Genomic DNA, 14,518 nt, shown 5'->3' on the forward strand with positions numbered 1-14,518 from the left:
GCCATGGACATAGCACTATGGGTGGAATAGAATATAATGAGGGGGTTATGTGGAGAAGACAAAAAAAAGGCGAAAGTCTCACATCAACGAGGCTAATCAATGGGCTATGGAGATGCCCACTGATTGATGTTAATGCAAGGAGTAGGGATTGCCATCCAACGGATGCACTGGAGCTATAAATGGATGAAAGCTCAACAAAAGAAACTAAGTGAGTGTGCATCCAACTTGCTTGCTCACGAAGACCTAGGGCACTTGAGGAGGCCCATTGTTGGAATATACAAGCCAAGTTCTATAATGAAAAATTCCCACTAGTATATGAAAGTGACAAAACAAGAGACTCTCTATCATGAAGATTATGGTGCTACTTTGAAGCATAAGTGTGGTAAAGGATAGTAGCATTGTCCCTTCTCTCTTTTTCTCTCATATTTATTTTTTTTGTTTTTTTGGGCCTTCTCTTTTTTTCTTTTTTATGGCCTTTCTCTTTTTTTTTTGGCCTTCTCTTTTTTTTTGGCCTTTCTCTCTTTTTTTTTTTTCCTCATTTGGGACAATGCTCTAGAAAATGATGATACACACTTCTATTTATTTACAACTCAAGAATTACAACTCGATACTTAGAACAAGATATCACTCTATATGAATGCCTCCGGCGGTGTACCGGGATTGCGACGAATCAAGAGTGACATGTATGAAAGAATTATGAACGATGGCTTTGCCACAAATACGATGTCAACTACATGATCATGCAAAGCAATATGACAATGATGATGCGTCATGATAAACGGAATGGTGGAAAGTTGCATGGCAATATATCTCGGAATGGCTATGGAAATGCCATAATAGGTAGGTATGGTGGCTGTTTTGAGGAAGATATAAGGAGGTTTATGTGTGAAAGAGCGTATCATATCACGGGGTTTGGATGCACCGGCGAAGTTTGCACCAACTCTCAATGTGAGAAAGGGCAATGCACGGTACCGAAGAGGCTAGCAATGATGGAAGGGTGAGAGTGCGTATAATCCATGGACTCAACATTAGTCATAAAGAACTCACATACTTATTGCAAAAATCTACAAGTCATCAAAAACCTCGGCACTACACGCATGCTCCTAGGGGGATAAATTGGTAGGAAAAGACCATCGCTCGTCCCCGACCGCCACTCATAAGGAAGACAATCAAATAACACCTCATGTTTCAAATTTGTTACACAAAGTTTACCATACGTGCATGCTATGGGACTTGCAAAATTCAACACAAGTATTCCTCAAATTCACAACTACCCAACTAGCACAACTTTGATATTATTACCTCCATATCTCAAAACAATCATCAAGAATCAAACTTCTCTTAGTATTGAATGTACTTATATGAAAGTTTTTATTATATCCCTCTTGGATGCCCATCATATTAGGACTAGTTTCATAACCAAAGCAAACTATCATGCTGTTCTAAAGAATCTCAAAATAATATAAGTGAAGCATGAGAGATCAATTATTTCTTCAAAATAAAACCACCACCGTGCTCTAAAAGATATAAGTGAAGTACTAGAGCAAACAACAAACTACTCCGAAAGATATAAGTGAAGATCAATGAGTAGTTGAACAATTATGCAACTATATGAAGACTCTCTAACATTTAATAATTTCAGATCTTGGTATTTTATTCAAACAGCAAGCAAATCCTAAGAAAATAAATGACGCTCCAAGAAAACACATATCATGTGGCGAATAAAAATATAGCTCCAAGTAAAGTTACCGATGAACGAAGACGAAAGAGGGGATGCCATCCGGGGCATCCCCAAGCTTAGGCTTTTGGTTATCCTTGAATATTACCTTGGGGTGACTTGGTCATCCCCAAGCTTAGGCTCTTTCCACTCCTTATTCCATAGTCCATCGAATCTTTACCCAAAACTTGAAAACTTCACAACACAAAACTTAACGGAAAACTCGTGAGCTCCGTTAGCGAAAGAAAACAAAACACCACTTCAAGGTACTGCAATGAACTCATTCTTTATTTATATTGGTGTTAACCTAATTTATTCCAACTTCTATATGGTTTATAAACTATTTTACTAGCCATAGATTCATCAAAATAAGCAAACAACACACGAAAAACAGAATCTGTCAAAAACAGAACAGTCTGTAGTAATCTGTAGCTAACGCAAACTTCTGGAACCCCAAAAATTCTAAACTAAATTTCTGGAAGTGAGGAATTTATCTATTAATCATATTCAAAAATAATTAACTCAATAGCACTGTCCAATAAAAAATGGCAGAAAATCTCGTGAGCGCTAAAGTTTCTGTTTTTTTACAGCATGATCGCAAAGACTTTCCCCAAGTCTTCCCAACGGTTCTACTTGGCACAAACACTAATTAAAAGCATAAAACCACATATAAACAGAGGCTAGATGAATTATTTATTACTAAACAGGAACAAAAGTCAAGGAAAAAAAATAAAGTTGGGTTGCCTCCCAACAAGCGCTATCGTTTAACGCCCCTAGCTAGGCATGATGATTTCAATGATGCTCACATAAAGGATAAGAATTGAAACATAAAGAGAGCATCATGAAGAATATGAATAGCACATTTAAGTCTAACCCACTTCCTATGCATAGGGATTTTGTGAGTAAACAACTTATGAGAACAAGAATCAACTTGCATAGGAAGGTAAAACAAGCATAACTTCAAAACTTTAAGCACATGGAGAGGAAACTTGATATTATTGAAATTCCTATAAGCATATGTTCCTCCCTCATAATAATTTTCAGTAGCATCATGAATGAATTCAACAATATAACTATCACATAAAGCATTCTTTTCATGATCTACAAGCATAGAATTTTTATTACTCTCCACATAAGCAAATTTCTTCTCATTCAGAATAGTGGGAGTATCATAAGAAACTCGAATACTATAAATTGTTTCCACATTAAAAGAGTAATGTTCAGAAAAGGGGTAACCATAATCATGACAAGTTTTATAAATATAATCACCACTTTTTATAGCATAAGTATCATCACAATAATCATCATAAGTAGGAGGCATGCTATCATCATTATAAATTTGCATATCAAAACTTGGGAGACTAAAAATATCATCTTCATCAAACATAGCATCCCCAAGCTTGGGCCTTTTCATATCATAAGCATAATCACTCTCATCATTAATAGTATGGATAGCACCAATAGTATAGCAATTATCATATTCTTCCAAGCAAGTGCCAAAAAGATTTTCAAGATCATAAGAAGTATCATTATCTTCCACAATTATATTTTCATGAGGCACAATAGTAATAGGAGCAGCATTATTTGGGAGAGATATCTTTTTACCTCTCTTTATTTTTCTTTTCTTCTTCCTCACCACATCATGTGTGGGTTCAATCCTATTTTTGGAGCTCCTTATTAATGAGATTGGTTGAATAGGAGGCTCCTCCTCGTTACCTGATTCATCATAAGAAATAATAGAAGGGTATTGGGAAGTCTCTTCCCTTTCGTTAGTATTCTCTTCGTCCTCTATTTGTTTTCTTTTCTTTATGTAATTGGCAATATAAGGATTTTCAATGCAATTCACCGCACAACACATAAATTTTCTCTAGATCAAAGCCAAGCAGTTTATAATGGGAAAATTCTGGAAGATCCCCAGTTATATGTTTCATTTCTTCGCAACCCATAAGCAAGCTAAGTTCATTATAATGTGCAAGGGAAATCAACTCATCACAATTTTTGGACACGATTAGATCATCCAACAATTTGCATCGGATGGTTAAATGACTATGTTCATTGCAAAGCTCACAAGTATGGCCAAGAAAATTTAAATTTTCAGCACAATCATCTAGCCTTTCTTGCAACAATTTAGTTTCCAAGTACTTATGCCTCTTGCAATATCTATCTTCCCTATTTGGTGTGTACTTACAAACCCAATGCACTCCACAAAAATTGACATGTTTATAGGAGACATTATCATCATAACTAGTGCAATCATCATTAGTACTATGGATATTCAAGGAGTTCATACTAACAACATTGCAATCATGCTCATCATTCAAAGATTTAGTGCCAAACATTTTAATGCATTCTTCTTCTAGCATTTGAGCACAATTTTCCTTTCCATCATACTCACGAAAGATATTAAAAAGATGAAGTGTATGAGGCAAACTTAATTCCATATTTTTTTGTAATTTTATTTTATAAACTAAACTAGTGATAAAACAAGAAACTAAAAGACTCGATTGCAAGATCTAAAGATATACCTTCAAGCACTCACCTCCCCGGCAACGACGCCAGAAAAGAGCTTGATGTCTACTACACAACCTTCTTCTTGTAGACGTTGTTGGGCCTCCAAGTGCAGAGGTTTGTAGGACAGTAGCAAATTTCCCTCAAGTGGATGACCTAATGTTTATCAATCCGTAGGAGGCATAGGATGAAGGTGGCCTCTCTCAAACAACCCTGCTACCAAATAACAAAGAGTCTCTTGTGTCCCCAACACACCCAATACAATGGTAAATTGTATAGGTGCACTAGTTCGGTGAAGAGATGGTGATACAAGTGCAATATGGATGGTAGATATAGGTTTTTGTAATCTAAAAATATAAAAACAGCAAGGTAACTAATGATAAAAGTGAGCGTAAACGGTATTGCAATGCGTTGAAACAAGGCCTAGGGTTCATACTTTCACTAGTGCAAGTTCCCTCAACAATAATAACATAGTTGGATCACATAACTATCCCTCAACATGCAACAAAGAGTCACTCCAAAGTCACTAATAGCGGAGAACAAGAAGAGATTATGGTAGGGTACGAAACCACCTCAAAGTTATTCTTTCCAATCAATCCGTTGGGCTATTCCTATAAGTGTCACAAACAGCCCTAGAGTTCGTACTAGAATAACACCTTAAGACACAAATCAACCACAACCCTAATGTCACCTACATACTCCAATGTCACCTCAAGTATCCGTGGGTATGATTATACGATATGCATCACACAATCTCAGATTCATCTATTCAACCAACACATAGAACCTCAAAGAGTGCCCCAAAGTTTCTACCGGAGAATCACAACGAAAACGTGTGCCAACCCCTATGCATAGGTTCATGGGCGGAACCCGCAAGTTGATCACCAAAACATACATCAAGTGAATCACGTGGTATCCCATTGTCACCACAGATACGCACGGCAAGACATACATCAAGTGTTCTCAAATCTTTAAAGACTCAATCTAAGATAACTTCAAAGGGGAAACTCAATCCATTACAAGAGAGTAGAGGGGGGAAGAAACATCATAGGATCCAAATATAATAGCAAAGCTCGCGATACATCAAGATCGTATCACCTCAAGAACACGAGAGAGAGAGAGAGAGAGAGAGAGATCAAACACATAGCTACTGGTACATACCCTCAGCCCCGAGGGAGAACTACTCCCTCCTCGTCATGGAGAGCACCGGGATGATGAAGATGGCCACCGGAGAGGGATTTCCCCCTCCGGCAGGGTGCCGAAACGGGTCTAGTTTGGTTTTCGGTGGCTATGGAGGCTTCTGGCGGCGGAACTCTTGATCTATTGTGCTCCCCGATCGTTTTAGGGTATATGGAGATATATATAGGCGGAAGAAGTATGCCAGGGGAGCCACGAGGGTGGAGGGCACGCCCAGGGGGGTGGGCGCGCCCCCTGCCTCGTGGCTTCCTCGTTGCTTCCCTTACGTGGACTCCAAGTCTCCCGGGTTGCTTTCCTTCCAAAAAAATAAGTTCCATGAAGTTTCAGGTCAATTGGACTCCGTTTGATTTTCCTTTTCTGCGATACTCTAAAACAAGGAAAAAATAGAAACTGGCACTGGGCTCTGGGTTAATAGGTTAGTCCCAAAAATCATATAAAATAGCATATAAATGCATATAAAACATCCAAGGTTGATAATATAATAGCATGGAACAATCAAAAATTATAGATACGTTGGAGACGTATCAGCATTCATTTGCGGAGTCACTCGGGGGTCAACGTTACCCAAGAGCTCCTTCGTCCTCGTACCTGCATGGGAGGTAAAAAGATTCAAAAAGTAGTTAGTCACCACATCTTTCACGGCCCCCTCTTCCTCCACCACCGTACCATCCTCCTTCAACCTTCTAATCTTATTCCTTCGCTTTCTCTCTAAGGCTGCTGCATGGAAGAATTTTGTGTTTATATCCACGCACTTCAACCAATGTACATGTGCATGTTGCCTCCAATAGGTTTCTCTTTGCTCCTCCAACCGGTTAAGCTTGAATCGCAACACCTCCTCCCTCCTAACTTGCTCCGGCCCAATGTTATCACGTCTACACCGCTCTAACTCCTTCTTTGTTCTGCAAATTCTCTTTTCTAGGTCCCCCAGGATATTTCTACTCCAATCAACAAGGTATGTCATCACTCCTCTTGTCACCTCTGCTACCTTCTTGTCACTGCCCGCCATCTCTCTCTCCCACTTGTTTCGAACTAGTTCTCGACACATCTCCTCTTCAAGCCATCTTGCTTCAAATTTGGGCTCCAAACTCCTCGCCGACCCCCTTCTTAGCTTAGCAGCTCCCTGCAGCTCAATAATTGTCGGGCGATGATCCGAGTGCCGAGGGTCTCCATTGATGACACGGAATGCTGGGAATCTTTTGCACCAAGTCTGCATGGCGACCGCCCTATCCAGTCTTTCTTTAATGTACCGGGACGCATCATGACTGTGATTTCGCCAAGTGAAGGTGTCCCCCACAAAGCCGAGATCTCATAGCTCACACACCTCTAGAGCCGCCTTAAAACGATCCATGCAAGCTTGAAGTCGAGGTGCTCCTCCATCCTTCTCCCATGAATGTAGGATCTCATTGAAATCTCCGGCACACAGCCAAGGCTTATTGCTTTGGTGTTTCAGGTTTCGCAGTAATTTCCACGTCTTATCCTTTTCATCATGCTTTGGTTCTCCATAAATCCCTGTGAACCGCCAAATGAATCCATCCAATTCAGTAATTTCCATATCAATATGGTACCGAGAGACAAACCCAATTAGCTTGAGATTAACTTGATTCTTCCAAAACAAAGCCAGTCCACCACTCCCCCCTCCCTTCATCTTCTTTGGGCCCCCCATAACATCAATATCCATGTCCTCTCCCTTCCTCTTCTCACCGATGACCACTGAAGCTGCTGCCCCCGTACTCTCCCTAGACACACGCTTAAACGTGTCGTTCCTGCCCTTCTTACTCTCTTTTTTTAAGGTATGAGCCTTCACATCTGCATGCAGTTCCCCCTTTATATCACTCTTTCCACCTCTCTAGGTGTCTATTGCTCCTCTCTCTACCCCTGCAGAAGGGTCCCCCTGCTTGTCTGGGACTGCCTTGTTTGTGGCTGCAAAGCGCCAAACCTCAGACATTTTTTGCTCTTATCCCCACTCTTTTCCTTATTTTGCTCGCTCGCTGGCAGTGTGATCTTTAGAGGACTTGTAACTTCAGTTTCGATCGTGCTCGTCTTTTCCTTGTCTCCCCCACTTCCACTCGATTTCTTCCAGGACTCCACATCACTCCTAGACCTCCCCTCGCTATTCAGCCACCCATACCTCCTGCCTGAACTGCCACCACTATTTTCTCTCTAGTTTGTTCTTCCTGCCTCATTGACATGAGCTCTTTCCGGCACATACTTCAGCCATCTTCCAAACTCAGCTTTCCGGCCCTTTCTCAGACTGATGTTGCACTCTTTGTCCACATGACCAAGCCTCCCACAAGTATAGCAGAAATCGGGCAAATATTTATACTCAAAGTGGCACCAGATCCTCCCTTCCTTATCCTTTTTCGACCTCTCTCCATCGGTCATGCCTACCTCCATGTCACTCCCTGCTTCCCCCTCCTCCGGTTCCACGTCCAGATATAGTCCCCTCATGAGAGGTTCAGTGACTTTGATCTTCACTTTTACCCTCAAGCATTTACCCAATGTCGTCCCATCCTCCACTACTAGAGAAAAGCTTACCAGTAGCGCTGGTTTTTGTGCTACCAGTAGCGCGGGCACCAGCGCTACTGCTACGGCGCTACAGCTATTTTGTAGCAGTAGCGCATTTTTAGGCCAGCGCTACTGTTAAGTTCAAGTACTAGTAGCGCGTTTTTAGACTAGCGCTACTCGTAAGTTCAAGTAATAGTAGAGCGTTTTTAGGCCAGCGCTACTGCTACCATTTATGTTTTTTTAGCATTTTGGCGATGTACATGTTTAAACAGATATATCTTTTATACAATAACAACTCATCATGAACTAGTTTGTTTAAATAGCATATTCATTACCACTTGTCATCACCACCAAACAATGTTCGTCAATGAGACATCATATAACAAGTTGGTCACTAGTCATAATCATAACTCCTCATCATCATCATCATCAACTCTAACACATTGTAGCACATAATAACACATTCTAGCTACGACCTACTCCTCTCATAGGACCTACTCTACCCTCTCTTAGGTAAAAAATCATAAAACAAGATAGGCATTGACTCTCCATTAAGGAAAATTGACTCTCCATAATAAAGAACGGAGATCATCCTGTCTCCAAGTCTTGGCCTACGCACAATGTTGCTTCCAAGTAGCTCTCTACAATGGTTCAAACATTTTTTGAAATCATTTATTATCATGGCTTCCTCGCTTATAGAAATCCGGTATGGACAGGAGTGATGTGGATACTGCGGCTGACCTGGCCGTGGTGGCCGTAAGCTCATAACATTAACGCGGCCTCTCGGCAACATCACATGAGGCACACAATCCATCGGGATTTTCTGTTCAAAAACATAGTAATAACTTTGTAGTTAGCAATGTAGTTTAGTTTTAGAAGAATTTATGCAAAAGATGCACGGATGTCGTAATAGTAGAAAATCTTACCATGATATCTCCATTGATGTTGTCGTAGTTCAACACGTGCACTAGTGGCACGTATTGACCATAATGTGGAGGAGTTTGATAATGGCTATTGTAATTCTCAAGATTAGTAAAAAACGCGATAAGAGCATCTTGCTCCTTATAAGTTAAGTGTGCTTCATCATTGTAGTAGTAGGTTCTGTCTACCATTTTCCGTACATTTTTTGAAGAATGAAAATAAGCTGTCAATGGAAATAAGCTGTCAAATATTTTGAAATAAACAATATAAATTACTTAGTAAATATGTTTAAGAAACTCACACAGTGGTAGAACTAGGAGCGTGTCAACAAGGACCCAAATGGTCATATCATTTTCATCGATGTCAGGATCACCAAGATCGAAGGTGAGAAGCATACCCTCATGAAAATCATACGCCTTGCAAAGGGCTTCCCAATTCAGGCAACCAAAATTGGATGAGTTCACAGAATTGTATAGATTTACAGCAAAAACATAACCATGATGGGTCCTTCGTTGAATTATCTTTGTCTCCATTCTTTCATGATCTTCAAAACCCATCTTCTCCAAGACATAGCGTCTTGCATGGCATGGGATAAGCTAGTCGAATTGTAAAAGACGGAAATTACACGTTGAAGAAGCAGAGAAGTCGTGCAAAAAATAACAAAAAAACACTTGTCATTGTTGCGTACCGTTTCAACATCGAAGGTCTCTTGGAGCTTGATGCTGAAGCGTCGACCTTCTACCAGGTGAGGCCTGTCGCACAGACCGCTCTCATATTCGCAGTACTCGGACATAGCAAATAGCCTTTCATCATCAGACATTTCCTAATAGGTAATTAATAATCCATCATCGAATACATATATAGTAGTTTGTAGCAAAGATCATCATATAACAACTAAAACACCTAAAATTTGTAGTTTGTAGTAGTTTGTAACAAAGATCATCATATAATTCATCATGAATACATATATAGTAGTTTGTAGCACAAACCGCGCTCATCTTTTGCATTCAATAAGCAAATAACTAATAGGTAATTGATAATCCATCATCGAATACATATATAGTAGTTTGTAGCAAAGATCATCATATAATATCACTAATACATCTCGAATAATAGCTCCTCTAGGTTCAGTGGGCCGCGGTGGACACCCAAAGAGAAGGAACCATCACCGGATCATAGCTCTGGTGAGATCCCCAAAGAATCTGCCAGGTATTGGAGAACCGGCCGTTCGCCAACGCAACCAAGTAGCGCTGGACGTGCGCGTTCTCCACCGTGACATGGTGTTGTACCACCTGCGCTGGGGACTCAAGCCTCTCCACCGATGCAGGCCCACGTGACCACCACCAAAGAAGCTCCGGGTCGACGACGAGCTGGCTCCTCACTAAGCTGTGCTCACCAGAAGGTAGCACAACCCAGTACCAGCCCGGCGGAGCCCAATCCTGGACATGGCCCCTCGGCTCAACCAGGAGTCCTCCGCCGAGTCGACGACGAGGATGCGAGATAGGCATCGTCGACGTCGAGAACAAAATGCTTAATTATGAAAACAAAATTAATAAACACTTAGCAAAATTTGGCATGACCTTTGCTAAAAACAGGACATATCGAGCGCCTGAAATTTGCCAGAATGTAAACGAATCGACATTTCTGGCAAAACATAGGCCACTCGGAAAAATATGACATGTTCAAAATATGACATGTCCACTGCAAATTTGCATATAACAGGAAAAATTGCTTTAACTAAAAAAATAAGAACAATTTCTTTAACTAAAAAAATACCTAAAATTCTGTTAACTACACCTAAAACAACTAAAACACCTAAAACTCTTTTAAATACACTTAAAACACCTAAATTCTATTAACTACACCTAATTAAAAACCTAGCTAAATTTCTGTCCTAACTTTAAAACCTAGGGTTCATACGAATTAACTAGGGTTCATACCTAATCTTTCCTAGCTAAGGTTCGATCATAACCTACATTATTCTAATAACCTATATTTTTTCAACTACATAGGATTCAAAATAACTACTCTAATAACTATAACTAGGGAAGGAGGGAGGAGGAGGAAGGAGGGAGGAGTACCTCTCGGTGGAGGAGGGCCGGCGCGGGGTCCGGGGCGGCAGGCGGAGGAGGAGGCCGACGCGGGGGAGCTGGGCGGCCGGTGGGGAGGAGGGTCGACGCGGGCGAGGGCGGCCGACGCAGGGAGGAGGGCCGGCGTGGGGGACGACGGCGTGCGGGGGTCGACGGCAGCGCGCGGGGGATCGAGGGAGGAGTGTGAGTGAGAGTGATGAGGTCGGGCCAGGGGGCGCGAGGGGAGGTAGTGGGGTTAATAGCAGCGCAGTCAATGGGTAAGTGCTACTACTAAGCCCACTAGCTGTAGCGCGGGCGCAAATCACACGCTACAGCTAAGTGGCCTGCCCTTTGGCCCCGGCGGCCCGCTAAACAGCAGCGCGGCCCACGCCAACCAGCGCTGCTGCTATGCAGTAGCAGTAGCGCCCGTTTTGGCCGGCACTACTGGTAAATACCAGTAGCGTGGGTGCCCAAACAGGCACTACTGCTAAAATTCTATGTATAAGCATTTTCATAGTAGTGCTCGCGAGCATCAACCTCCATCAATTTACCTATTTCTTCCCCCAAGTCTTCCCCCACCTCCCAACACATCATTCCTAGCGGAACATTGTAGATTCTCACCCAGATCAGCACTGCGTCGAAAGTGTAATCCTCTAGTGTTTTGCGAGGATCGAAGTCTTCCATCACGAGCAGCTCCTTGCCAAAGGTCCATGGGCCATTGTCCAGTGCGTTTCTCTTCCCCGCCTCCTGATGAAAAAGGGACAAGAATCGGTTCTCTCCCATCTCCTTCACCTCCAGCCTCTTCATCGGGCACCAAATCTTGCCTAGCGCCAGCTCCATACCTCCTACATGTCCCGGTTTATCAGAGAACAACTTCCCCATTGCTTTAGCCACACTCCCCTTTTGCTTTGCCGCTCTCCTCCAGCCGATTTTCACACCCCTCCTCTTAGCCTCTGAGAGATTCATGCGCTTCAACTTGTCTTCAACACTGTCCATGGCTCCCGACCAACCTCATGCTCCCACACCTTGAAGATGGAAGAATCCGAACTATCCCGGAGGAACTAAGGGATGGTGGGGGTGTACACTCGTGTGCACTGACACCCGAAGGCTGACCGGGGGGTGGGGGAGATGAGAGTAGCAAGGGGACAACCACCTCGACGGGAGACAGGAGGGGATCGGGGGGGGGTGCGACCAGATCGACCCACCGCCGGGGCAAATTTGACAATTTTGACCTCTGGATGAAATCAATTCACAGAATGAACTGCCCGTGAAACTATTTCACGCCCCTGACCCTTTTGTGTACCGCCCACCACGCAGGCGCCACACCCTACGGTGTAACGCCCAGCTTGGGGGTGTTGCACGCCAGTCCACCGTGGTAGCCCCTGGGCCCGCACCTAGCACTGCAGCGCCTCCGAGCTAGGCGCCACACATGTAATGTGCAACGCCTAGCCATCGGGTGCTGCACTGTGACTTATCCACCGTGGCGGCCCTCTCCTCCCCCCACCCCATTGCACCACCAGTTACAGTTACGGAAACAACATAGCCGCGGCGGCGGCCCTCTCCTCTCCCCCTCTCAATCCCCTCTCCCAAATTCTTCAGATCTGACGATTTGGTCCGTGGATTCCTTCACCAATCCATCCTAGAAGGTACTCTCCTCCGATCCCCTTCTTTCTATCCATAGAATGTATGATATTTTGAAGATTTGGGGAACCCTTGTTTGAATCTTGCACGTATTAGATTTGGGGAACCCTTGTTAGATTAGAATGTTGCATGTATTAGAATCTTGCATGTATTAGATACCTAATTTAGCAACCCTAGTTTAGTATATTTTATTGAAAAGATATGGTTTGGATACATAGGTTGACATGTTATTTTATATGGAAAAGAGATTTGTATTAAATCTTCCATGAAGTAGGCCTAGTTTAGTTTATTTGTGTTGAAATTATATTTGTATTGACAAGAATGCTTTGGATACATATGCTTTGAATTTTGTATGTACTAGGCATACTTTAGTTTATTTGTATTCAAAAGATAATCGTGTTGACAAGAAAGCTTTCTTTCAAAATTGTTAGGATGGTTTGGCTTCTCGATGATCACTGGGACAAACAACACCGGTCGTACACTATGGCGGTGGAGCAGCGAGTAATAATGAAAGTGGCCGGTTTTATGAATTTTGTGTTTATTTCAAACACAAATGCCCCATATATAATGTTATGATTTGTTTGTTTGTAGGAGCTTGCACCTCTGAAGCTTCGTTCTCATGGGGTCACCCTTAGGTGGATGCGCTATGATGAGCGATACACACCGTATGTAAGGGAGACAGGACTTCTCCCTTTCATTTAGATGATCAGACGGTCGACGCCACCCAACAATGCTCCAGCACTCACCGCGCTTATTGATCATTGGCGGCTGGAGACACACAATTTCCATCTTCGGGCCGGGAAGATGACCGTGACGCTCCAGGATATTGCTATGATCACCGGTCTTCCTATCGATGGGAATCCTCTATGTATGAGCACCGATTCTGATGGTGGCGCGCGCAGATGAATGCCCTTATCGGTATGGTTCCTCCGGAGCCTCGGGAACCAGCAGCAGAAGACAAGAAGAAGGAAAGAGTCGCAGCCGGTGCTCCTTTCACGTGGATTACTGAGCACTTTGGTACTTGCCCTCAGGAAGCTAATGAGGACACGGTCAAGACATATGCTCGTGTCTACATGTGGTACGTGATATCCAGGGCTATATTTGCTGATGGCACAGGCATGAATGCTCCATGGATGTGGCTGAAGGCGTTGACCGTCTTCGATAGCAATTGGAGTTGGGGTTCGGCGACACTGGCTTACTTGTATAGACAGGTATGAAGTTATTTATTTTTCACTTCATTGCTACATTATGAATGTGATCTTGCTCTTAATTCAACCATGTTCTCTTTTATGTGCGGTTGGACGAAGCCTGTTGTAGGTCATCTGGAGGTATTGGTGGTTGTTTGCTCGCACTTTCCATATGGAGCTGGGAGCGTTTGCCGGTTGGACGCCTGAAGACCGTGAAGTACGAGGATTGGGACGACAAAGGCGACCCACTACGGCTCCCCACTTGGGCTTACAAGTGGGATGTGTTAAATGAGACGACAGATGATCCCTCGGTCATGTACAAGTTGTACCAGAGCGATCTTGATGCGATCACGCCTGAGCAGGTGAATCGACATTGCATAAGTGATTATGATGCTACTATTGTAAGTCTATATCAATTTTGCATTCTATCCCATTTTGCAGGTGGTATGGGAGCCGTATGGAACAGGAGACAGTTTTGGTAACCCTATAGAGTTCAGGCTGAATCCGATGTGCACTAGGGATAGGGATCTCTGGCGTATGCGGTGCCCACTCATATGCAACTGGGCGGTTGAGCTTCACCTCCCACATCGAGTGTGTCGTCAGTTTAGTTTGTTCCAGGCACACCCGCCGGAGTGGGAGGACACGGACAAGTTGCTACACGCGTAAGATATAATTAACCTTGAGCACTTAGCAGCTTCTCGGTGGTTTCGATGATGCTAATATTATGTTTCTAACTTACAGGTTGGATAAGAAAAGGCAGCGGAAGATCAAGG

Source organism: Triticum urartu, chromosome 6 (genome assembly GCF_003073215.2).
Source record: "Triticum urartu cultivar G1812 chromosome 6, Tu2.1, whole genome shotgun sequence".
Taxonomy (NCBI): domain Eukaryota; kingdom Viridiplantae; phylum Streptophyta; class Magnoliopsida; order Poales; family Poaceae; genus Triticum; species Triticum urartu.